Below are 24,428 nucleotides of genomic sequence, written 5' to 3' on the forward strand. Positions count from 1 at the left end.
AAAATTCATTTTCTCAATAAAAATATTTTATACCCAAGATATGGTGTCTTAAAGTTTTTAATGAGCTCTGAGGCTGACATTATAGCAATTAAAATATGAATGAAAAATAAGTCTGCCTTGTTGGATAATCTGGATGATTGGAGATATTTCTCTTATCATATGGAACATGAGTCACATTTTCTATTATTTGAACAAACGTGCAATGTATCTTAAGGAAAAAGAAAGCTAATTTTCATAATGTAACAATGGGCCTCTGCAGCTCCAGCTGATATACAAATATTGTATTCACTTAGCAAGTGAACACATTACTTGCAGTGGGTTAATAGAGGTTCTGCAGAAGGCTGGTGAATTCTGAGGAGACAATTTTATAATTTAGAGTACAAGTGATTATGTCTACTTAGTGATTAATGGAGTAGAATTGCCCTTTTCTAAAAGCTGACATCAGGATTCCAGAGTCAATCGGCCTTTCTCAGTGGATAGTTTCAACTGAGTTTTAGAGAAATAAAGTAAGTACATAGACCTCTTCAAGTGTCAATAACAATTGTGAAAAACCACCTGATTCAATATAGGTATGCATAGGTGAGTACCAGGTTAAAGAAATCCCATTCATTCCAACTTCCTCAACCAACTGTCTACATCCCAGCGAATGTCAAATTCATCTCAGTCACTGTGGTTGAAATTATAGAATTGTTCTTAATCCATAAGTGGATATAGAAAGTATGGTATATACAAACAATAATATTTTATACAACTATAAAGAAAAATAATTACTTTTGTAGGAAAACAGATGTCACAGGAAATCATTAGACCAAATGAAATTAGTTAGAGTAAAAAAGACAAATAGCATGTTTTATCTCACAGGAGTAACCTAGTTTGTAAATTATATTTTGTGCATATATATATACATATACATATATATACATATATGTGTGTGTGTCTATATGAGTAACAAGGTGTAGATGTGCTGTATGATGAAGCAATCCAATTTTTGGATATATATACAAATAGATATGCACCCAATGACTTCAAGATGCCAAAGAGAAACAGAGTTATGTTTATTATAGTATTATCTATAATAACTAAAGAATACAAACAATTGATGAATGGATGAAGAATATACAAATATGCATAAACAATGAATACTATTCAGCCAAAAAGAGCAGTTAAATCATGTCCTGTCATTTGGAGCAAAAACAGGTGAATTTGAAGATATTACTTTAAGTGAATTAAGCAAGATACAGATAAACATACATCACATCCCCTCTGTCATACACAGAACTGAAAAAAAGTCAGCCTGACTATTTAGTGGTTACTGAAGATTTTGCAGAGGGTGGATAAAAAGATGCTGGACTTGATCACTACATCTTGCATACTTATATTTATATGTATTCATATACAATTTATATATATATCATATATTATATGTATATATTATACAGAATGACATTAAGATGTCTAATTAATACAAATTAAGAAAACATAAAAAAGATCCCTAGCCATTGTAGACAAGAAGGGTTAATTTTCATGTCTAGTTCTGACTCTTACTGGATGTTGACCTTAAAATTCTCATTCAGTTTTCTCATAGAGATACTGTTTAACTACATTATTGAGATTTAAAAGGACCAGCATCAGATAAAATATTTTATATAAATTTTTACTTTGAGACACAAATTAATGTAATTATTATTATCATCATCACTATTACTACCATTACTACTATTTCACTTTTCAAATGTCTCCAGATCTTATCATGAGACAATTAATGTTCATCGATCCATAGGCATTCATTGTGTAGATAATGATGGATGATGGTTAGTAGGCTTGGAATCCAGAAGCTCTCTTCAGAAGTTTGTATGTTGAAGACTTGGTGTAGCTTGTGCCACAAAACCTGGGTATGGACAGAGGTTATAGGTTATTGAAAATGCACTCTTGATTGCAGTGGGAATGTAATTATTTCCTGCCTCCCATTTTCCTTATCCACTACCATATAGTAATCAAATACATCTGCCAATAGATCAAATTACTATGAACTGACATCTCCTAAATTTGTGAACCAAAATAAACCTTTCTTCTGTTTTTCAACAATTTTTCAGTTTAACTATATTTTGATTCATATTCTTACTCTTCCTCAAGTCCTTCCGTATATTTTCCCCTTTCCTACACAATCAACTGCAAGTTCTTTCTCAAAAATGAAACAAACAAACAAACAAAAAAAACTAAATGCAAGTTCTTTCTCAAAAATGAAACAAACAAACAAACAAACAAACAAAAACAATACAACAGCCTCCCCCCCCTCTTCCACACCAACATCACAAGTGAACTGTCATTTACACATGCTGGGAGAAGGAAAATTCATTTTCTCTTATGTAAGGACACTGGGTACACCAACCACTCCATTGAGGCCTCTTGTTCAGGAGCATTTGACCAATATACAATGGGCTCCACAGTACTGTTGTGAGATTTTACTTGGTTGTATTGTTGTTGTTTTGTTTTTGTTGGTTTGGGTGTTTTGTTTTCTTTTCTTTTCTCTTTTTTTTTGTATGGGTGTGGGTTTTTTGTTTTGTTTTGTTTTGTTTTCTTCTTCTTAAGTTGACTATATCAGGTACATTGTCATAGTAATAGAATGTTAACTGCCAATGGTAAACAAAGGATGACTACTACAGAAGCTCAAGGAAAGCTTTGGAAAGGCCTGAGATTCTGCTTCAGAAACAATTGCCAGCTTTAAGGAGTCTACAAAAGCAACAGCTCCCTTCTTTGCTTAAAGGAGTTTCAGATTAAGTGTCCAGATATTTCTATACCTACCCTGAAGGAAACAATTTTTCCATTATCTCTCTCTTCAGATACTTGATAGCTGTTTGTATAGAGTTATTAGTGGAGTAACTAGAGATAAACACATTTTGCCAGTCAGTCAGAATTCCCAAACACACACAGAGGCCCATGAGGAAAGACAATACATTTAGGAAATATTTAAGTTTATTTTAATATGGAAAAACAAAACAAAAATAATAATAAATAACAACAATAGAAAACTGGAGGCTTTGGGTATTACAGTGTCAGTTTGTCACCTGTAAGATTTTTTTTTTAAAGAATCAATTATTAATTACTTGCTCTACTACATCTTTGGTAGGAGCCAGTGGTTCAGGTTGCTAACACTGTAGTATTAGAATATTTTAAAGTGTGTTACTTTTGTTTCTGTTGCATTTGTTTAATGCTGTGAAGCTGTGTTACTGTGCCTGTGTAAAGCACCTTATGGTCTAATAAAGAACTGGCCAATAGCAAGGCATGGGAAGGGACAGGCAGAGCTGGCAGGCAGAGAGAATATTTAGAGGTAGAAATCTGGGAGAAGTAGGCTAAGAGATAGGAGCCAGAAAAGGAGAAGGAGTCCAGGGGCCAGCCACTGAGCCACAGTGAGCCACTGAGTAAGAGTAAGTTTATAGATGTTAGAGAACAGGAAAAGCCCAGAGACAAAAGGGAGTTGGAATAAGTTAAGGAAAGCTGGCAAGAAACTAAGCCAAGCTAAGGCCAGGCATTGAAAGTAAGAATAAGCCTCTATGTGTGATTTATTTGGGAGATGGGTGGAAGACCCCCCAAGAAAAGATTAAAAACAAACAGCAACACACTGTAGTTCCTACAGAGAATCTGTAACCGGAGAGTCATGGTGAACAAAGACTGTCAAAGCTTAGTTGACCTAGCTATGATTATCAGTACATCACAGACCCTTTCATTGCAAAACTAAGCAAAAACTGTAATTTTCAAATCAAATTTAGCTTATTCATTTTCATTTTAGGTGGCTATGATCAAAGTCTTATGTGCATGGTCAGAAATATGTTTCTTCATGGTGTAACAGCATTCGTGTATCAACACTATCCATATCTGAGATGTTGTCACAGTGATGGGTCCCCAGAACTGAGGAAACCATGCATTGTGTGAACTGTAAGATTTGTTTAAACATTTTTTTTTAACCAACCCAGATAGAGGTTACTAAAATAAAAGAGCTGTTATACAGCTTACTCTCAAAGAACAGACAGTGTTTTGTATGTAAATTTTAAAAACACAAGAAAAAAGAATACCTACAGATTCTTTTCTAATCTGTTCAATTTTGCTTCTTTCAGGTATGGAAAACATCAACAAATATAGAAAAACATATTCATTGCAGTTATTTATAAAAGTATAAATATGCAGAATCCAACCTTGATCCCTACCACACTTTATTTGTATACCAGCTATAGAATGTCATAGCCTTATTAGTATTATGAGAAAATAAAATGTCACTGTTCTCAAATTATTGCTCTTCAGGTAGCAGTAATGGATATTTTAATTATTCTAAGCAAAAAACTATCCATCTATTAGTTCATTCAAATATATAACATTGCTTATTTATCAGTCATCTACTTGGCAACAGGCACTGGGATGTGTCCTTGGCATTGGCATATGAAGACATTATTATTTCATAGAAGTTACATACAGTTTATCGTGGAAGAGGATGGATAATTAGACTAACAGCTGTGTAGTTATGTAGTTGGAAGTTTTTCTATGTCCTTACCACCAACTGGCTAGGACAAATCTCTCCCACTTGCATCCCTCAAGTAAGCACACAGAGGCTTATATTAATTATAACTGTTTGGCCATTAGCTCAGGCTTATTGCTGACACTTAAATTAACCCATAATTCTTATTTATGTTTAGCCACATGGCTTCATACCTTTTCTCAGTTCTGCCTTGTCATCTTGCTTTCTCTGTGTCTGGCTGGAGACTCCTGACTCAGCCTTCCTCTTTCAAGAATTCTCCTCATCTGCCTTGCCTATACTTCCTGTCTGGCCACTGGCCAATCAGCATTTTATTTATCAACCAATCAGAGCAACACATATTACAGCATACAGAAAGACATCCCACATCAAAGCTGTCTACAGTGGTAGGTAAAATGAAGCTAGGAGGAAGTCACAGACTGTAACATACTTGGGATGATCACTTGATTGAAGAGAGAGGATATGGCCAATGGAAAGAGGCAGGGGAACTTCAAAGTAAGAAGTGCTTGTGCTCAGTTCTAGAAACAACAACTGAAACTGAAAGAGATGGTGCTGGGAAAGCAGAGTGGAGGTCCCAGGGCCCTGTGTTTACCCACGTATCAGTGACATAGACCAGGTAATGGAGAAATACCTATAGAAACTTGGGGAGGATTTAAGAAGTAAAGTGACTGGAATTATTAGAGAGGAAAACATTATGGAGAATAAATTGGGGAAGTCATTCTGAGAGGTTAATTTTTATAACAGTCTATGTGAAAGGTTTTAAAAACAATTTAAATAGGGATTAGGAAGAGAAGATAAAATAGTAAATATCAAAGAAATACAATTGACAAATGGGTACTGAGAGTCATGGAAAGGGAAGTAAGTCAGTGACATCTTCATTGAATGTTTAGTGCTTTGGTGCTGTAGATAAACATTTGAGGAGTACTCATGAACTCATTTTGGACAAAGTAAACTTAAAAACCTGTGGCTGACCAGGCGGTGGTGGTGTACACCTTTAATCCCAGCACTTGAGAGGCAGAGCCAGGTGGATCTCTGTGAATTTGAAGCCAGCTTGGGGTACAGAGCAAGATCCAGGACAGGAACCAAAACTACACAGAGAAACCCTGTCTCAAAAAAACAAACAAAACAACAACAACAACAAAAAACCCACCTGTGACTGATAAATTTCTGGATCTCAGTAGAAAAGTTTGATCTCGAGTCATGAATGTAAATGTTAAAACTGTTATTTATCCTGATCTCCAGAGAGATTATGCAGAGCAAGATGATTGAAACATGGAGATGGCTGACATTACGGAAGTCACAAGAAAAAAGAAAGAAAGGAAGAAAAGAGAGAGAGAGAGAGAGAGAGAGAGAGAGAGAGAGAGAGAGAGAGAGAGAGAGAGAGAGAGAACATTTCAGGAAAGGTATGAAAAGGCAATTAACAAAATTAAAACTTAATGAGTGAGGAATGCAAGTTAATTGTCACATACAGGATATTTCAACTCACTCTGAGATTGTTGGTAATTGTGACTAATGTGTCCCCAACGTTCCCCTACTGAAAATATAGCAAACAGGAATGTGATTTGCAACCCAAAAAGACAAGCTTTGTTTACATCTCAGCCTTGCATCACAGGTCTGAAAACTGCACAGAATTAGCAACCTCATGTTTTACAACTGCTGAGCCAATATTCTCTATTAGGTAGATCAGTAGGTTGTAATCATGGCAACTGAATTCTAGCTTTCTTACGATATAAAACCTTTATACTAACACTTATCTACTGTCTATGTTCTTTGGGGAATCCTTTCTGTTGTTTAGATACCATGGAAAATACATAATGGTGGTTTGTCAAGAAAAGTAATTAATATCTAAAGGCAAAACATAGAATAAGGATCATTTGAGTTTCATGGCTGAGAGACACAATTTGACCAGAAATAGTATAAGGATTATTTACTGATAACTTGGAGCATAACTGATCCATTTCAACAATTCCTTTTTACATAAAAATGCATCAAATATAATAATTAAAATAATAAATATGTAATAAAAAGTAAGAATCATCATCACAAGCAGAATATTAAGTTGCTACAAATACTTTATATCAGACACACAAATGTATACACACACACATACACACACACGTACATCTTTTCTTGCTTTCTTCTTTTTATTATTGCTGCTTTTAAGACAGGGCTTTGCCTTGGACTCCCTGTGTAGCCTAAGAGAGACTGTAATTTCTAATACTCCCATCTGTTTCCTACATTCTTGGATTACATGTATGCACCATTATGTCCAGTGAGAACAGTATATTATAAATAAGTAGAAAAATTCAGTTCAATTCAATAACATATATAAATATTAGAAGCCTATAGAATACATATAGATTGCAGTTGAAAGTGCTTTGACCTCAAGAAACAGAAATAGTACTTGAGTCTAAGAATATTTATATCCTGTTGAAATATTAAAGATTAAAACATGTAGCTGGGCGGTGGTGGTGCACGCCTTTAATCCCAGCACTTGGGAGGCAGAGGCAGGCAGATCTTTGTGAGTTCGAGGCCAACCTGGGCTACAGAGTGAGATCCAGGAAAGGCGCAAAGCTACACAGAGAAACCCTGTCTCAAAAAACAAAACAAACAAACAAAAAAAGATTAAAACATGTCAGGATGAAGCAATCATCTGGAAGAAACTATTGGAGTGTTGAGCATGCATACCAAATAAACCCAACTTAATGTAAAAAGAAAGGAGACAAGCACAGATTTATTCATACAATATTAGACATAACTGGATGGGTTCACCTCAGTCACTTCTCATGAATCATAATGGATCGTAGTTATCATGTACATGAATAGGAATAATGTCGGTATTGTGCTTCATCTCACCAAAATATAACCCAAGTAGACTTTTTACAAAATTACTTGACTGCCCCTTTAAGATTCACTATTACATGCGCTTTTCAGCCATGGTCCCTTTGGTTGGTTCAGAGATATGCCAAGACAACAGTCCTCTCTGCTCTTCCTCTGGTCTCTCAGTATGAGCAGGACAGCCTTTCAAGCTGAATAAACTTCTACTTACCTGTAGCATGAATCTTAAAAGTTCTTATTAATAAAATCAAACCCGAGGCCAGTTATTGGGGTCAATGCTGGTAGATCAGAGAGACAGAACAAGCCACGGCTATCTCACCTCGTCAGATCCTCAGCTGGTCTTGTCTCCTCAGACTGGAGGCCTCTGAGTCGTCATCCGGAATGGGTCTCAGCTGAATTACTGCTCAAAAGCCTGAATGCTTAACCAGCCAAAATCTTCTAGTTTCTGGTCCTCACGCCTTATATATCTTTCTGTTTTCTACCACCACTCCTTGGGATTAAAGGCTGGCTTTCTGGGATTAAAGGCGTGTGTCACCATGCTTGGCTGTTTCCAATGTGGCCTTGAACTCACAGAGATCCAGAGGAATTTCTATCTCTGGAATGCTAGGATTAAAGGTGTGAGTGCCACCATTTTCTAGCCTTTGTATCTAGTGGCTGTCTGTTCTCTGACCCCAGATAAATTTATTAAGGTACAAAATATTTTGGGGAACACAATACCACCACACTTACCTGCTATCATTCTCCAAGTAACACATGATGTAAATGAAGTAATGAATTATTTTCAAGAGCAATCAGATCAAATACACTGAATTTTAACAAAACAAATGAGAAGCCCAAATAGAATTCGGTGTCTTTGCCTTGTTGTTGATGTGGCATCACTTCAAATCTTGAAGGGAAGAGAGGTAAGAGGTGGAATAGGAGCTTTATTTGTAATACTGTCTCTAAACTTAAGTATTGCACCTTTCAGTTTAAGGCTTTCAATTCAGATAAGGAATCTGACACTCATCTCTCCTTTCTCTTCCCCCTACCTGCCAGTCATTTTACCTCTCATTTTGCTCATTTCCCGTCACTTTCTACCTAATTGTTCCCACTCCTGACAAGACAATCTCCTAATACAGCCTCATAGTGAGACTTTTTTCTTATATCTGTTCTTTGATAAATTAGCCCATTGTTTGGAATGCTTTTACTACAAGTAAATCAATTTTTTACAATCAGAAGTCAAAAATATACAGTAGGACACAGTAGGTTATGCAAAAGTGAAATGTGGTTCTGTCATTTCCTGGTTAATAATGACATAAGGACATTTAGGCTGAGGATCTGTTACATGAACTTTTCATTTTGTATTCAGGGAAGCTGAGCCATCTCTGTTAGCTATTGTCTCCACAGAAATGATCTGGGGTGGAGGGTGGAGTGGGGGGTTGGGGAGATTGGAGGGGGTGAGGAAGGAAAAGAAAGAACAAATGGATTTTTTAAACTTCTGCCTTGAAGTGATATTACCTTGGTCAAAGCAAATTACCTGGCCAAACTGACCTCATTGTAGTGGGTAGTATACTTCACCCAAGAGAGAATGTATTTATAATAAAAAAGTCACGAGACTCAAAATACATCTTATCTTCAACGTCTTGCTCTTCTGCAGATCTGTGTTACTTGCTTTCAAGTGGCCCAGTGTTTATGATGTATCTCTTCCTTAACATCTTGCATATGGCCTCTTTATTAATCATTCTGTATTTACAAATTTACAGGCTGTAGGCACTGTCTATTTCTTTTATTAGTATATAATACATCTTCCACTATTGTTGTAAGTTGACCTCATATATCGATTATATTTAAACTATATCCATTATTGTTTTTCACTTTTAATTAATAAATAGAATTAATAATATATGACTTTGTTATTTTTTGGTGATCCAGTGTATTTTCTTTCTTTCTTTTTTTAAATTTAATTTCTGTGTACCACATGAGTGTCAACAGAGGTCAAACAAAGACATTATATCTCCCAGGACTTGAGTTACAGCCAGTTTGGGCTGAAATGTGGGTGGTAGGAACCAAATATGTGTCCTCTGGAAAAGAAGCCAGTTCACTTACCCACCAAGCCAGCTCTATAGCCCAAGCTACAGGTATTTTCCTTACCTTTATCTTTCTTCTATAAGAATATCCTCAAGTGCAAGGAGCTGCTATTTTTTTTTATTTTTCTTCTAGTAATTTTGTGATTTTTATTTGTATATTCAAATCTCTTAAAGATCTGGAATTCATTTCAACAAGTATTATAAAGTACAAATGTTAATTTTATTTAGATAAAACCATACCTGCTTTTCCCTAACAATTTGTCTGTTGGAGGATTTATTAAGGCAACTCCACATAGCTAAAAGGAAGGTTTATTTTGGGATAACTTATAACAAGTAAAGGGATAGGTTACAGGATCTGGGAGATGTGAAGTGCAGTCCAGTGGTGTTCTTTGGAGAACTCTGCTGGTTCTACATCCAGCATCCAGGATCACCAGGAAACAAGAGAGCCAGCACATATCCCAGCACAGATCTCAGGTCTTAAGGGCTCCTGTCTCAGCCCCACCTTAGGGGCCGGTCATAGGCAGGTGTGATATTTACCAGAAACCTCACTGGGGGTAGTACTTCCAGGTCAAAGCTGTAACAGCTATCCACTACATTTGTCCCTGTTTATCATGAAATGAATCTGATACACATTTTAAAATGTCATGATTTTTATTCTGTTTTTAAATCTAAATCCATATGCTAATATTATCTTGACTTTATACCACATTAATATTTGCTAGGACAAATATCAGGATTTTTGAAAAAAATTTTATTGTGTTGTATTTTCATTCATACAAAATGAACTTACAATCCTCTTATCAGTCACTGTAACATAATTTTATCACAAAGTAATTAAATCATTTAAAGTTTAAATAAACACAAATTTTTACATATCACATTTCAAGTTGTACATTTCTAACTATTAAGGATCACTGATATCAATTTTAAGATTTATATTTTTATTTATGTGTATGTGTATTTTTTTTTTTCTTTTTTTTGGTTTTTTCGAGACAGGGTTTCTCTGCGTAGTTTTGCGCCTTTCCTGGAGCTCACTTGGTAGCCCAGGCTGGCCTCGAACTCACAGCGATCCGCCTGGCTCTGCCTCCCGAGCGCTGGGATTAAAGGCGTGTGCCACCACCGCCCGGCTGTGTATGTATATTTATTTAAGTGTATGTGTGCATATGTGTGAAGAGCATGTGAAGGCCAGAAGATGGTGTATGATCTTCCTGGAGCTGGAGTTAAAGGCAGTTGTGAGCCATCACATGGGGGCTGGGAACCAAACTTGGGTCCTCTGTGAGAGTAACAAGCACTCCTACCACCAAGCCACCTCTGCTGCGCCTGCTTTCAATTTTTTTTTACTCTACTACTACTACTACTACTATTATTACTATTATTATTATTATTTTGTGGGATTTTTTGAGACAGGGTTTCTTTGTTTAACCCTGGCTCTCCTGGAACTAGCTCTGTAGACCAGGGATGGCCTCAGAGTCACATAGTTCTGCCTGCCTCTGCCTCCTGATTACTGCGATAAAAGGCACCACCACCACTACTTTTTTTTTTAATTTTGTTTTTTATTTTTAATTGTACCATGGAGCAAAAAGGCTTCTTCCCGGAGATTGAGTTATAGGTATACCTAAAGTACTTCCTTCTAGTATCCATTATTAGGATGCTGCTTATCCTGGGTCTTTTCAGTTTTTCTAATTTGATCAAGTAGTGTTGCTGCTGCTACTATTTACCATTATTTTCCAAAAGGTCCTTGTACATAAAACATTTTAACTCACTCATGTAAGTGAGTGACTTCTGTAGATTTTTTTAAGTAGACAATATTATGCTTTTTAAATAACTGTCCATTTGTATAAATGTCTCTTTCTCTTCCTATGTTGACTTCATTGGTTCAGAAGCATTTCAGCATGCTAAACTTCACCCTGTGTATCCAAAGAGCTGCAAAATCTTGTCAGCTCCATCTGTAAAACAGCCTCTCCTGATGCTCCCATGTGTTCTAATCCAGTGGCTTTCAATAATACTCAAGATTCATAGGACATATTCAGGGAGGAGAACACATTGATGAAAAGCTTTGCACAGACATAACTTCTGGAGAAAATTTCCATCTTCAGAGAATAGTTTATATTCTAGAACATCTTGCATATGTACATTAGATAATAGCACAGATAATAATTTAAGACATTCTAGAGACTTTGCTTCTCTAATATGGAAGTATTAAAAATTAGAGCCTAATACAAAAATGAAGTCAACCAACACTGAAGACACATGCTGTAGGTTGTGTGGGATTTCAGTGTGTCCTCCCAGGACTTATATGCTAGGAGTTTGGTCTCTACACTAGTGACTACGAGAGGATGTGAAACCAATGAAGCTGAGTGAGAGGTGACTATGTTACTGAGGGTGTTGCTCTCTGCAGAGATTATAGTAGTGGGAAGAGAACTCCATTGTTACTAAACGAGCAGACTGAACGTTTCTGTCTTATTTTCTTACCAAGTATCCCTCTATGAATGTGTTCCAACCATGTCATGAGACATGCTACAGTATAGTCAAGCACTCTCACCATGGCTAAACATACAGGGTTTTTCATCTCTACATTTTCAGTCTCCAAGTCTGTAAAGTAACTATGTTTTATTTTTAATAAGGTACCCACTTTCTGATGTTTTGTTATAGCAACAGCAAGCAGACTAAGATAACATTTTAACAGATTTGATTTATTTTGAGGATACAGGCATAATTTTTAAATGAATGGATGTGAAGATCTTAATTTCAGATGTATTTGTATATACCTTGTCTTGCTATTACAATTAGCAAGACAAGGTATATACAAATACATCTGAAATTTTGCAACCTTTAAGTACATTTTACTTATACCTTTATGCTATTTCTTAGAAGCTTATGTCTTCTTAAGGGCAATACATGTGCCTTATTTAAGCACAATAGATGCCTAACACAATTATATATGTTAAATAAACACACTGAATAAAGAAACTATGATAAGGCATGAGAACATTTAAGAAGTATATTGCTAAAACCATGTATCATATCAGAAGTTAAGGAAAGAGAAACCACTTTTAAACTGCTCTGGCCATGGAAGCAATATGTATTTCCATATTTATTTTTGTATACATGATTCTTATTGCTACAAAATGCTCCCTCAGACTTCACAAGAGGTGGGAATATGCTTCTTTGGTCTAATAAGACTGAGTGGGACGAGGCATAAATCAGCAGAAAGAAAAACACTCATTTTCCCTGTGATGATATTGTTGGGTGTAGAAATTATGCAAAACAAACGAGAAAAGCCCCTGTGTATGTTCCAAAGCATGACAGTCAAGTAATTTTTATATTGCATTTAGCTATTATGAATATAAACTGTTGAGTGTCAACGGGTTTGGGGAATGAACTAAGAGTAAACTGAAAGAACCGCAAAAGGAAGCTGCTATCACCTGTGATGGCTACTGCTTGACATTTCAGATTTAACAGTTACAAGTGACTCCTTAGTCAGACTCTCGGGGACTCTAAGCTCAAGAGGCAATGTCCAAAGGCAGCGTTGGCAAATGACATTATTTCCTAACTTCTCCCTTCATGGGCTAAATATAGTGTAATGCCATGATATCAGCTTGAGTGTATGTGTGTGTGTGTGTGTGTGTGTGTGTGTGTGTGTGTGTGTGTGTGTGTATGTGTGTGTGTGTGCTATATGAAAGTATATGAAGGTTAATGCAGGTGCCTACAGAGAATAGGGAAATTCGATCTGCTGTAACAGGCAGTTTTGTTTGTAGGCAGTTTTTAGCCACTGAATGTGGGTTCTGGGAATCAAACTCAGTTCCTCTGCAAGAGAAGGATGCTGTCTTAACAGCTGAGGCATCTCTCTAGCCTGAGTGCGAGTGTTCCTCAAATATGCATATGACCAATGAATAATAATTTAATTTCTTTAAATGTAATTTAAACTGACTTTTACAGAAGGATTGCTTGGTGTTCAATATAAATGATATTTAAATAACTAGGCTCTATATTCATCTATTCCTAGAAATAATATATACAGAATGTGAAACTGCCATTGGTCTGGAAAGAAATGACAGAATTCATCAAAATAGGCTCAGTGAGGCAAGCTCAACAAATTAACTGTTACATTGATAACAGAATACAAGAAAAGTATATTTTCACTAATGATACATTATTGATGTTAGTCTGGATGAAGTGGAAAGGAGAACTATTTTGTGCACCAATACAGTGTCTCTGTCGTCTGGAATGTTTTATTTGCTGGCCAGTTATAATATCATATTTTTCAGATTCATGCACGACTCTTCACATTTTTGTTTGGGAAGGAAGTCACATTATTTCTGTGCACAGTTCACTGACTAGGATGACTCATGTGCATCTGGATGCCTGCAAAAGGAGTGGGAAATACAGGACGCTGATGGGATAATCAGTGAGTATACTGCACTGCCCCTAGCCTATTAACAGTCATCATGACAGTTAAAGCCAGCAAAGCTCTTACTGTGGTTTATAACAATATATAAGGTTTCTTAAAATGTTCTTATGACAACCTTACAGTGTAGATTATTATCATGCATTGTCAAAGATAGAAGTGTGAGGCCAAAATATCTGGTTAAATGACTCTCATCAAAATGCCCACATTTCACCTTTCCCTCATTCATTGATGGTCACCAGGAAGACCTATCACTTCCCGTGTCTGAGCTGACTCTGACACCTGTTTGTCTTTCAGAACTTAATGTTTGAGCATTCTTTTTCTTACTACCTTCACCAGAGTCTTCCTTTACTTATCTCCTCCTTTCAACAACCCATGATGATGCAGCTTGTTTCTCCATTGATTGTGCCCTTTAGCCTCAGTGGTAAGTTATGAATTAAGTTCTAAAATTATCTCATTTTACAAACGAGGGAAGGTCAAGAAAGGTTATATTTCTAAGAGCATAGAGAGATGATTGGTACCTGAACTAGATTCCATTACTATGTATTTTCCTTTCCTCATCCAGTTGTGGCTGTCAAATTTGGCTACCCAGTTTCCATGCTTTCACCACTGCTGTTTCTCATTATGGTATATATCATGTCAATTTTGAAAACCATGCAATGTCCCAATATCCATACTCCATCTCTGACTTTCCTCTCATACTTTTAGCCATTCAAAACATGGTCTAAATATGTGTGTGTGCTGATAAGATGACCATCAGAGTTTAATTATTAGTCTTGTTGCCTGACCACTTAAAACTGTAGCTTTGGATAAATTCATCTCTTCTCATTAGTTAAGAGAAGTTAACTAAAAGTTTATAAAACTCAAACAGCAAATATATCCTGAATGTAGTTCATATATAAAGCATACTCTGAATATTTCCAAAACTATACAACGAGAAACTTTGTCTATTGCTCTTTAAACATACTGCAGGCCATTTCTCTTACTGTATAACTATCACTAGCCAGCATCCTCTCTCATTTTTACAAATGATACTTTATCTTATATTAGCTCCCCATGAATTTTCAGTAATTTATCCCAGCCCAAAACTTCTTTTGTTTCTTTAGTTACACAGTTCTTGGGTTTGACAATTTTTATCTTGAATTTATTTTGTGTGTTTGATTCTATTATCTAGCCACAAACAACTGAACCAGGTAGAAGTGACCTCTCTCAAAATGAACTCATTTTAATTCTGTCCTAATAACCAGTATGAAACTCAGAAACAGTTAATCACTAGAAAAACATCAGTGGAGATATAAGTCAGTGAAGAAGATAAACCCCATGGATCCATGTTTAAATGGTAGGGTGTATCAATGGAGGTATAGACTGTATTGGCATGGATTGCTCTTTGAGAAGGAGAGAAGTGAAGGGGAGAAGCTAGGAGAGATTTGAAAATATTGGAAAAATTAAAAGTCTATGAAATTGTGAATAACCATGAAAGCCATTTTCAGTCATGTGTATGGTGAATCAGCAAACTCTGCACGAACAAAGTAAAAAAGACAGTAGGTGTGGAGAGGAGTGAGAAAATGAGTAGCGGTGGTCATTAATAGCCAGCTTAAGAGCTTCCCAGTATCTTGTGATATTTAGCAGTGCACTTGACTAGGCCAATGCTATTCTAATGCCGTTCTGGGTTCCTTTTTGCTTCATAGTTTGAAGTGATTTCCTAATTCTTTGAGCAGAAAGAAATGTAACCAAACTCATCTACTGTTGTATCCATCATACATTACCTTGGGCTATGTCAACTATGCACTAATTGTTTCCACAATTAACTCTTCTCTAACAAAGGTGTTAAACCAAAGTTTCTCTTTCTCTTGCCCCCCACTCCATTTGTCTTAAGTCTTCCCCATAGTATTCCATATAGTGTGTGCTATAATCTATTGCAATGCTCTCAATGTACTTGATACTCTGATATTTCACCTAAACCAGATTCCCATATATAAATATTCTTTTTCTTTCTTTCTCTCTCTCTCTTTCTCTCTTTCTTTCTTTCTTTCTTTCTCTTTCTTTCTTTCTTTCTTTTTTCTATTTCTGTCTTCTTTTTTTCCTTTTATTTTATTTTACAATACCATTCAGTTCTACACATCAGCCACTGATTCCTTTGTTCTCCCCCATCCTGCCCCCCTCCCCTTCCCCCCAGCCTTACCCCCGTTCCCACATCCTCCAGGGCAAAGCCTCCCCCAAGGACTAAGATCGACCTGGTAGATTCAGTCCAGGCAGATCCAGTCCCCTCCTCCCAGACTGAGCCAAGCGTCCCTGCATAAGCCCCAGGTTTCAAACAGCCAACTCATGCAATGAACACAGGATCCGGTACCACTGCCTTAGATGCCTCCCAAACAGATGAAGCCAATCAACTGTCTCACCTATTCAGAGGGCCTGATCCAGTTGGGGGCCCCTCAGCCTTTGGTTCATAGTTCATGTGTTTCCATTCATTTGGCTATTTGTCCCTGTGCTTTATCCAACCTTGGTTTCAACAATTCTCGCTCATATAAACCCTCCTCTTTCTCACTCATTAGACTCCTGGAGCTCCACCTGGGGCCTAGCCGTGGATCTCTGCATCCAGATTCCTCAGTCCTTGGATGGGGTTTCTGGCATGACTATTAGGGTGTTTGGCCATCCCATCACCAGAGTAGGTCAGTTCCAGCTGTCTCTTGACCATTGCCAGCAGTCTATTGTGGGGGTATCTTTGTGGATTTTTGTGGGCCTCTCTAGCACTTTGTTTCTTCCTTTTCTCATGTGGTCTTCATTTACCATGGTCTCCTATTCCTTGTTCTCCCTCTCTGTACTTGATCCAGCTGGGATCTCCCACTCCCACAGGCTCTCTTTCCTTACCCTAACCCATATATATTCTTTTCAATCATCTTTTTTAACATCTTAAAAATATTAATAAGAAAAGAAGTAAGAAACATATCTATATAAACAGAGACAGGGAAACTTTCAAAATAATATTCTAATAAGAATTGTCCTTGACAAAGTAACTTTTTATGTTCTGCTATTTTCTTTTTTGCCAGCATGTGTTCAGTCTCCGAAGGAGGTGTAGGAGAGGATGCTGCTGAAATAATCAAAACACAGATAATATGAACCAAATAGCTCTCTGTTTTTGATCCATTGCAGAACTCAATACTTACATCCAAATCCATTTTTAACAGCACTCAGTTGGAAGAGGCTAGGATTAGGATGTTGAACTGGATTCTTCTTGTCTTTGCTGTTATTAGTTGATCTATGATCTTGGGTAAGCTATTTAAATTTTCATACCAAAGTTTCCTCAGCTGCCAAGTGACAATCTATATTATACTATGAATCTCACAAGAAAATGTAAATATGGAAAGAGGCAATAATTTAAAAGCTTTTAAAAACTCAAATGAGGTCAAAGGAAGACTAAAGCTATTTTAGTAAGTTTAATAGAATCTGGTTGAGTGTGAAAAGAAACCTTTAGAGATTTAAAGTATCCCCAAACTCATTATGAGATTGTCTCTTCTCCAGGCTCCATTCTTAGCCCACGTTCTATCTACCTGGCTTTTATCTTCTCCAATCTTTTTCTGGTTTCTCTTGAGGTCACACTGTCGGCTGCATTACATAGTGTGTTCATTCTGTGTTATGAACAATTCTCCTGTGGAAGCAGTGCCAAATACTGACTCCATGACTGGTCTTGGGAATAAAAAGCTCCAACCTGTAAACTCTTAATGTCAATCCTTACAGTGACCCTTATCACTCCATTATTAATAAAGAAACAAGAACACACTTGTGATGGAAGCCAGGTCTCATAGCTCAAATGTTGAATTATCATTGTTGTCATTTTAGGCTCAGAATTTAGTGTTACATGGGTAAAGATATTTTTGGTTCTCATCAACTACAAATTATTTTAAAAAAATTGGTGGAACCATGGAAAATTATTCTATCAAACCTCTGAAGGGCTCCAGCTTCAGCTCATATAACATTGAAAGGATCATGTTGAGTGCCCTTGAAGTTTTGGTGGTAGTGGTGGTGGTGGTGATAGTGGTGGTGGTGGTGGTGATGGTGGTAGTGTTTTGAACAATAATGATGAAACTGTCTTGATAATATGAGGTACATGTGTCTATAAGTTTTTGAGAAAAGTAAATTTACAAAAATATGTTTATAATGTGAAAAGGTAGCACTACACACAGACAAACATCATAGCACTACACAGAAAAACAAGAAAGAACTACACATAGACAAATATGATAGAACTACATATAGATAGACATATTAGCACTACACACACACACACACACAAACATGATAGAACTACACATAGACAAATATGATAGAACTACATATAGATAAACATATTAGCAATACACAGAAAAACAAGATAGAACTAAACATAGACAAACATGATTGCCTGTCATTTTCTTTCTTTCTTTCTTTTTTTAATGTTGCTCTTCTAAATCAGAAAATAAAGAGTTTAGCACTCTGTTTTAAACCTTTGGAAAAGATGTCTTTAGTTTGAAAATGCTTCCTAACCAATTTCTGTACCTTAATGAATAATAGATAAATTTCATTTCTTCCTAATCCCTTCCCTACATGACAGCTGAAGTGGTCTTTTGAAACCCAAATCTAATCATGTTGTTGTTTGATTAAAATCTTTCAAAAGTCCCCATCGACCTTTATATAATATTTAAAATATTATGTTTTTAAGATTGCTTTAAGACCAGTCCCTGAGCATCTTTTCAACCTTGTTTCTCTGAAACATGAGGTATTCCAACTGCACTATGCCTACTACTTCATATAACTTGAACTCTGATTCTAGGTGCACTTACTCTCTTACAAACCCCTATAGCACTTATGTTCATCTTTCATATCTAAGGAGTTCATGGTCTCCAATCCTGTTGGGACCAGCTGACCTGACGAACAGCACCTGATTGGAGAGTGATTAAGAAAGAAAGAGACAAGAGACAAAAGATAGAATCGGGAGGGCTCTCAGTGAAAACTGCAGCTGCCATGAATTTATTTCTCAAAGCCTTTTTATACACCAAGCAAGGAGGCAAAAAGACTTCCTTACCATGGTTCAAGGAACAAACAAGTGTAAATACCTCCTTAATTCTCAAACCACAGCTTTGGACAAACATCCTATTATTTGTCCTTTAGAAGCAGAGAACCCAGTAATCATGCCTTTGGCCAATCATACTGTTATTCATCCTTAAGGAGCTAAAGCAAGCTTGAATTCTCTGACCTTAAGGCAAGATGAAATCATGCCACAAGCTGGTTTCCCTGTGGACTCCCACACAAGCCTCATTGCCCCATTCTCATGTTGTAAATTTCTATGTAATTTCTTCCTGTGTGTATATATCTGTGGAATGTTTAAATGTATGTTTTTGTTTATTTAATTGTAGTCACTTATTCAACTCAGTCCAATATCTTAGTGACACAGAATTATTTAAAGGTATTAAGAAGCAAATATGTCTGAGAAAAATAAAAGGAGAGGAATAAAGAAAAATTTCTAAGAAGGCAATAGCCTTAGCATGACCTGGATTAAGTCACTTGTCACTTACCCTTTATGATTTGTTGGTTTCTACCAATACCCAATTCTGAAGGAAATAGCTGACCTCTGCTGCAGCCTGTACTGCGGGCTTTCTTCATCTCTGCTTCTTTTCCTTGTCTGATCTATCTACATGCCAATCAGCATCTGCCTTTGACTGCCACATTCTTCTCAAGTCTTTCTATATATATATATTTTTTTCAACAAAAGAAAAGTTCCCTAGTCTCCAGGCTTCTAATAATTAAAATGTCTTCCCTTTTCATTAAAAATTAGAGTCCTCTGTGGTAGCTCTACCACATAAGATGTGAGTCACTATTCATCAAATCCTGAAATGGGTTTACCTAACCAAAAATGGAAACAAATTAAAATTTTAATCATGAAGTACATACATAGTCAGGTAGCACTTATCTATCTCTTCAAATAATCTGCGTCTTAACTTTTTACATATTTTTAAATACATCTATGTGAAATAAATAGCTTAATCAAATGAATCATGAACACTTTAAAGTTTAACCTTGTACCATTGTTGCATTTTAGTTTTTGCTAGGGGCCCAATATTTGTGTCCTGCACAAAATTTGTCCACTGAAACTATAACCCTTAATGTGATGGCATTTGAAAGCGTGGGGCTGGGGAGGTTATAAGACATAGATGATGCCATCAGGGTAGAGCTGCTATGATGAGATGAATGTTCTAAAAGATGTGAACTCTTCAGAGTTCTCTCTACCACATGAAGTTACAATTGGAAATGTGTCTGTTTGTGTAGGTCCAGGAAATGGACCTATAATGGACATAGTATCTACTGGTGTTATAAAATTGGACTTCCGCCGGGCGGTGGTGGCGCACGCCTTTAATCCCAGCACTCGGGAGGCAGAGGCAGGCGGATCTCTGTGAGTTCGAGGCCAGCCTGGGCTACCAAGTGAGTTCCAGGAAAAGGCGCAAAGCTACACAGAGAAACCCTGTCTCGAAAAACCAAAAAAAAAAAAAAAAAAATTGGACTTCCAAGCTTATAAAAAAACAAATGCTTGTTTTAATCAGCTACTCATTCTTTGGTGATGTTTTCATAAAATTACTTTCTAAGAAAGTTTATCATGAAAAAAATCACAACTCACACTCATAGGATAGAAACAGGAATTAATAATGAATATCTAAAGTTGTCTTTCTTGCAAAACTGGGTGCTAAGAATAAAGGCTCTAAGGAGAAAGAGGAATTACTCTTTAGGGAATAAAGAATGAAAAAGAAGTTTGTGTTACTGGAAAGCATATACCCACACCAGGACAAGTCCTACTTCAATGCCTCTTTTTGTCTAGAACTAACCAGAAAAATTTAGTAATCCTGCTTTGTTAGATTTGTAGACTTTAAGATTAAGTATAACATTAAAAACAATCCTGAAGTTTTCTGATTATACCACTGCCTTTTGAGCCAATTCCCTTGGAAATCAACTTGCTATAGCAAGACCATTGCCTCAACTTTGTAAATGCTAATGGTTTTTTAAAAATTAGCTTTATAAAATAGATATGAAATTGAATTTGATCATGTTCAATTGGTATTTCTTTGCCTCTACCTTCTTCATATGTTCACAGGGATTCTGCAGAAGAGAATAATTCACTGAGTAAGATGTGACTTGTACTGCATTATCTCATGCTGATATTTTTGTTGCTGTGTACATTGTTGGTACATACAGCTGGGCTAAGGGCGCAGAATGTCTCATATTTTACTAAGTTAAGGTAGAATTATAGCAAAGTGTCATATGAGTGCACTACAAAACACAAAGATCAAAATAGGGATCCACATTAATTGAAACAAGTAAGAATTAGCATAGAATCATCACAGAATAACAATAAGGAGTTTTAACCACCAGAATTATCTATTCCTTGGAAATTTCAGTTTTATAAGCATGGAGTAACTGGCAAGGCATTGAGAATAAATCATAAATCAAGTCCCAGAGGTAAGAAGAAAGCATTATAAAGTAGAAGTACCCAAATAGTAGCTGTTCAATATAATTGAAGTTCTATTGTAAATGAAGTCAATTTCTCCCGGGTTAAACATGATACAAACTCAAATATCCAAACCTAGGACAGAATAAATGCACTGTTTTCTATTGATGTATCTTTAACTTAACACTTTCTTGTCTCTGTTTTTATCATTGTTTTCAGCATTAGTTATCTAATAAAAAATGAGGGCCATAGGTAATGGTTCCATGAGTAAACATGTTTGCCAGGGGGAATAATAACCCCCAAATCTTTATGGTGGAAGGAAAGAAACAACTTCTACAGAATGCCTTTCCATCTCCACATTTGTAGTATGGCACTCAAGTGTACATAAGTACATGCACACACACACACACACACACACACACACACACACACACACCTATACATATTAAATAAATACAATGTTTAAAATGAGCTGTATTTAAATTTACAGTGAATTTAAATTTATTCAAGAGTTGGATGTTACAGAAGCAATATTAAGTCATGTAACATATAACATTACAACATTACACTGATTCTCTTTCTGGTCTTCCATACTTTGGTCATGAGCATCCACCAGATGAGATCTAGCCAGAGCATTGTCTTGATCATGCACATTGAGAAACTTGAAAAGTCCATTTCTCTACTTATTAAGTAAAATACCCACTAATATAAACAAGCTAACTATGACAATTCTATTTCTTTGACCCATTTCAGTTCTTAAATTAAATCAATTTATAATTAATTTGTGATTTCATTGTATGATGTAACATTTTGAAACTAGGAGATAGAGGAATATATCAGCTGCTAAAATTACTGGCTGCTTTTCCAGGTTCAATTTTCAGCACCCATATGGCAGTTCACCATCTCCTGTACTTCTACTTCCAAAGTATTTGAACACACTCTTCTCACTCTGTGGACACTGCACATACTTGGTGCAGTCATACATGCAGGTAAATTATGATACAAATGAATGAATGAATGAATGAATGCATAAATAATAATAAAATATTAAAGGAATAAAACACTTACATAGAAAAACTGCATGACCAACTAGAAAACTGTTAGTTACCTCTGAGATAATGTATGCCACTAACTGCAACCTTAGAGTTATCATGCTATACGGGGATGGTCATTGTTGTTCGTAGGCATCATAGTTGGGTAAGACAATTGGTTGCTAACATTTAATGAAAACAGAGGGCATGAATTTGAAACAGAGCAAGAAAGGTGTATGGGAAGTTTCGGAGGGGTATAGGGAATAGATAAATGATATAATTATGCTTTCACAAAAGAGGAATAAATGCTGACAGATGATGCTTTTTAAAGAAAGAGATCACAGGCACAAAATTTCATTAAAACATTTGCTTGATATTTGGATCTTAAGAAACAGTACATTGTGTCTTATTATGACTAAACTCCTGAGTATGTCATCAGCATCTAACACTACCTGCTACTTTGGTGGAGGGCTGCATCTAATGAAAAAAATAGCAATGAACTCACAATAAATTGTACTTAGGTGTCACCGATGAGATATAAGATAGGCCACCCACAAAATAACCTCTGTCATCAGAGAAACAACACAGCGTTAGAATGAGAAGAATGCCTTGCAAAGCATCTTCACATCAAAAACTAGAAAATGCTATGGATAAATGAAGTCCTAAAGGAATCAAAAAACCTAGAATAGCCACCCCAAGGTTCTATCACATTTTTAATGTATTTTTTTTATTTTTGAGATTATAATTTAATTATAACATTTTCTCCATCCCTTTCCCACCTTTAAATCTTCCCACATATCCTTCCATGCCCTCCTTCAAACTCTTGGCCTCTTATTTTTACTACCATATTTAAGATTATCATTGAGACAGCTATTTTGCTTCAACAAATAGTCAATATTTTTCAGCTCTAATGTTAGTAAATTGCTTTGTCAGTATTGTAAAGTATCCAATTTTTACCATATTGTAAGAAAAAGATTTTCCTAACATATACTTTGGAAAGTTAATATGCACTTCAGTGACATGAAACAGATATGCTCTTCTCTTCCCTGGTACACCACACACACACACACACACACACACACACACACACACACACACGAAAAACGACAACAAAAAAAACAGCACTCAACACATGTTGCTACTCAATGAGCACTTGGAGAATTACAAGTCCTTTCTTATAATATAATTAGGCATAATGGCATAGATATTGCATTATGTTACTTATGTCTGCAATTTCCCCTTTTTTTTTTAAACTTCTGGAGAGGGTAGGTCCAGGGAATATCCTCAACAGTGTGATTGGGCAAAACATACAAAAATGTTTTTCAGGGACCAACTGTGAATCTAGCTCTTACTAGAAGTTTTGAGAGATAAAATAGAAATGGCCCTCATGGCTTTCATCTCAAGATAAGTGAGGTAAGACAGGAAGGGCAGGATAAAAGATAAGAATGACAGGCTAGTATTTTCTCTTATAACTAATCCTATAATTCTCTGCCTAATGCTGATCCCTATATCTGTTTATGTTCCCCCTTTCCTTTTTCTATACTTTGCCTTTGTTGAAGCCTATTCTATACCACATACTTCGATTTCTTATATATCCATTCCCAGTATATTAACCTCAAGCTCAGACCTGACAATGCTGTTCTCTGGCCTGAAACATTTCAATGCCTTCAAAATACAGTTGTTTTATTCTAATTTTCTAAGCTGCCATTGGTCTAGAATATATTCCTCTCTTCTTTCTACAAAATTGTCTTATACGAGTCCTCTCTTCTTCTTTTAATCAGTGTTATAGTCTTCATTGCACTTAGTTTGTTGCTAGTTATTTAACTCTGCAACACAGACCCTTCTCTACATCACACTTCCTATTAAACTTTTTAATTGTGTATTATTGTATTGTGTATTCTGATAAGCAGAGGTACTTTGACTAAATCATCTTTTATGGCACAACCTCACACTCTAAGTAGTCTGAAGCTTTAGAATACAGTTAAAAGCCTTCTCATTGTTATGCAAGTTTCTTTTGCAAAACTAATGAATGATCTGTTATGTTCTATAAATTGTCTATACACAAATATCTGCATGGCTCTTAATCCAT

The sequence above is a fragment of the Peromyscus leucopus genome, chromosome 22 (genome assembly GCF_004664715.2).
Source record: "Peromyscus leucopus breed LL Stock chromosome 22, UCI_PerLeu_2.1, whole genome shotgun sequence".
NCBI classification, from domain to species: Eukaryota; Metazoa; Chordata; class Mammalia; order Rodentia; family Cricetidae; genus Peromyscus; species Peromyscus leucopus.